Genomic DNA, 3,489 nt, shown 5'->3' with positions numbered 1-3,489 from the left:
CTCCAGAAGATTAGCTCCACAAGGAGTTTGAAATGTGTGTGCATGTGTGTGAGTGCGAGTGTGGGTGTGAGAGCGTGTGTCTGTGTGGGGGGAGTGCTGGGGAGGGTGGTCACACATGTACCCCCCCCCTCTCTGGATGGACTCCTAGGGCTGGGGTTGAAGTAGTAGGAGGGAAACAGCTGACCCTCTAGGACACCTGCCAGGCAGTCGTTCTCCTTCTGTGAGTCCCGGCTGTGGCGGACTGAGCTCAAAGCCTGCAGGTCTGATGGCAGTAGGTAAAGCCCCCACCACCACCAAAGGTCCCACTGACCAGACAATTCCTGGACCCTCCTCAGGCGCTGGTGGCCCCTCCCCACAGAGTTTCCTTCCACTTACCCCTCAGGTGGCACCTCGGCCACGTCCCCCAGGGCAGAGCCTCCGGCCCCAGGCTGAGCGGGTGCCAGGGCGCCTGCAGCCTCCACCCCCTTTGGCCCCCACAGCCTCTCCTCCTCTCGACCTCGGGGCCTCCAGAAACCAGAACCAAAGGGCCTTCCCTGGGACTGTGCCACCATGTCCCGCTCTCGTGGCCTTGGGGCAGGTGGCTGCCCGTGGCTAAGCAGACATCCACCCAGGGAAGGACATGTCAGTCTTCCCTTCTTGCAGTTATCCACAAACTTTACAAACTGTTCCCTTGGGTTCCAGGTTCTCGGCTTTGAGGCAGGAACCACCCCACGGCCCTCCCCTCTTCTGCTGGGTCCTGGGTTGGGGTGGGGGACATTTCTGTGATTGTTTTCTCCCAGTTCTGATGTTCTCAGGGTAAAAACCTACCAAACCTGTTTGGCCTCTCTCCTCAGAGAGGTACAGAGTCGTAGGGAGGCCCTCTCCTGGTGACTCTGCCCTATTTGATGACCTTTGGAACAGAGATTCCTACCAGGACCTCCCACCGTGCTATTATTACACCTGTCTGGCCAACAGCATCTTCCCAGACAACGGGGCCAGAAACCCTATGCACGCCCCCTTCTGTTCCCTGCCCAGGACCCGCTTCTGTGCTCCCAGCTCCGTGCAGGCACCATCCTCTCACACTGCTCCTCAGCTTGCCCCTCACTGCTGTCCCTGCCCCACTTCCCTCCTCCAGTGACAGCAACCTTCCTAGAACTCCCAAGTGTCAGCGTACCCCTCCCCCAGCCTCCTCGGATGACTCCCCGACACCTGGAGAATATTCCGCCTCCTCAGTCCTGCTCCCCAGGCCTCTCTCCATCCGGACACCCGCCCCGATGGCGAACAGGTTCCATCCCGCACACAGCGTGACAACGGGTCGTGCTGCCCTCAAGCTGTGAGGGGGGTCGGTGGGAAGGCAGGTGCTGTGATCATGTAGTGACGCCTGCCGTGTCGGCCCAGGACTTCTGCCACAAGGTTCCTGCCACCCCGTCCCGGCTGTACCAAACCGTCCAGCGCTACCCACCTGCAGTCCACTCTGGCCTCTCCTTCCCCCCTTCTCTGTGGCCCACAGACTGGGTTATTGCCACCATCAGCCCTCCACCTGTCCCTAGACCTGCCACGCCCCTGCCCGGGCCGTTTCCCAGCCGAGACTCCCACCGTCCGTCTGGTCTGGTCTCTCCCACCCTCCCGCCCTTCTGTTCAGCCTGGGTGACCTTGCCCCTGAGCTCGCTGGGTTCACACTGTGGTCTCAGCATGATTATTAACAGCACCCCCTTCACGTCCACAGGCGCCCCAGTTTGCACTGTGAATCACGTACGCTCACCCTGACTATGGCACAGAAGACGCTAAGGGCGCTGGTGTCATTTCTCGCCCTGGCTTTCTGGCCCCTGCCCACGTCTGGCACAGGTATGGGCCCCGGGCTGGAGCGGAACTGAACTGGTACAAACACAGAGCGGAAGCAGAGGACGGGAAAGAGGTGGGGCGGTGGTGTCCACGGGCAGGGGGGTGCGGAAAGGCCAGGCTCCCAGGCGGCCCGCAGGCAGGTCCCGCAGGGGAGGCAGGGGAGAGAGACCCCATTGGGGCAGACTGTAAGGAAACCGACGGAGGAAGGCCCAGACCCTGCTAGCCTGCACACGCGTGTCATCGGAAAGTTAAGAGATCTAAAAATACAGCTGACAGAGGAAATGGGCGTGGCCTGCTTCCCTCAGTGGAGGCCCAGTGGGGTCCTGGCCAGGGGGCTGGAGCCATGGTGGGTTCACAGGGGCTGTGCTTCCTACTCAGAATATCCTCGTGGCCTGGACTCTTCCCTATCAAACCCCTCTTTCAGAAGGACTTCTAGAAAGTCCTCCCCTCTCCCCCCACCTAGACTGATTTGCTCTTCCTGTTATACTCACTCTGATCATTACTTATATGATCATCTCTCTAACCCTGACCGAACCCCCCTCACATGGCTTTGATCCGAGGCTGGGGACAGGGGCCAGAAATCAAGCACATGGACTCAGATTCCAGCTCCATCCTTTACACAGGCTGTGTGACCCTGGGCACGTGTTCCCACCTCTCTGTGCCTCGTCTGTAAGATCTTTCCTGGTCTGTGAGATGGAGACAGTTCCAGCAGCAGCCCCACTGGGTCACTGTGAAGATGAAGACACCACTTTGAAGCATGTTGGCTGTGTAAAACCTTTCCTGACAATTGTAAGTCCCCTTACTGTTACTTGAGGGCAGAGGTAAAGTGACATTCTGGCCTCGCCCTGCACACCTAGCCAACCAAGCACCTGGCTGTTCAATACACAACTATGGAATGAATAAATTTTTTACGTGGTGCCTGGTTCCAAAAAAAAAAAAAAAAAGTCCCAAGGCCGCACAATGACGGGTGTCCTAAGAGTTCTGCAGATTTTAAAGCGCACTTAAAATGTTCTTTCTCCTGCTGGGCCTGCTGGCTCCCTGCCCCCAGAGTGTCTGTCTGTCTCTGGCTAGAAGACAGTTCTGTACCCCATGCAACGGAAGTGGAAGGTGCCTCAGGTAACCTCCGGCTGCTGCTCCCAGTTCTGCCCTAGAGGCCTCAGCCCCCTGGCCCAGGAACACCTCCAGATCTGAGGGTGAGGAGACTGGCAAGTCCTGGAGGATGTGTGGGTCGGGAAGTGGGGGTGGGGGGCTGGGGCCGACACCCACCTGGCTGCCCCGGGGCGGAGGGGTGCCCTGGGCTGGCTGGCTCTCCCTGCCCAGGCCTCGGAGGGAAAGTTGAGGGTGTGAGAACAGCAGAGCCATGTTTTAGTTAAACGGTCGCTCTTGGTGAAATCCCAAGGAGCCTGAATAATTGACAGTGTGGTCAGCAGCTGACCGCTGACTTCTAAGCATGGTGGAAATCGATCTGGTCAACAGCATTTACTGCCCTGGCCCCGGGAGGCCCGGGGGTCAGAGGTGAGAAACTCCGCCCCATCCTTAGTCCTATTCGGACAGTGCACCCCAAGTCCGGCAGACCCATCTCTGGGCCCGGGCCTGGCATTCTCCAAACCTGTCCTCTCCTCCATGGCGCTTGGGGAGTCAGCTGGTCACAGGCTGGGGGACGGAGAA

General features: G+C 59.1%; 1 long non-coding RNA gene across 1 annotated transcript; it reads left to right on the top strand.

Annotated features, from left to right (window-relative positions):
- The first annotated feature begins 1,228 nt into the window (after positions 1 to 1,228).
- Positions 1,229 to 2,666, top strand: LOC136392896 (uncharacterized). The gene is made up of 3 exons (XR_010749009.1): positions 1,229 to 1,392; positions 1,706 to 1,824; positions 2,445 to 2,666. It is a non-coding gene; the product is annotated as an uncharacterized lncRNA (long non-coding RNA).
- Positions 2,667 to 3,489: the final 823 nt, after the last annotated feature.

The sequence above is a fragment of the Saccopteryx leptura genome, chromosome 2 (assembly GCF_036850995.1).
Source record: "Saccopteryx leptura isolate mSacLep1 chromosome 2, mSacLep1_pri_phased_curated, whole genome shotgun sequence".
NCBI lineage: Eukaryota > Metazoa > Chordata > Mammalia > Chiroptera > Emballonuridae > Saccopteryx > Saccopteryx leptura.
Note: the sequence above shows the minus strand (reverse complement) of the source record. Positions and strands in the feature narration are given on the sequence as shown.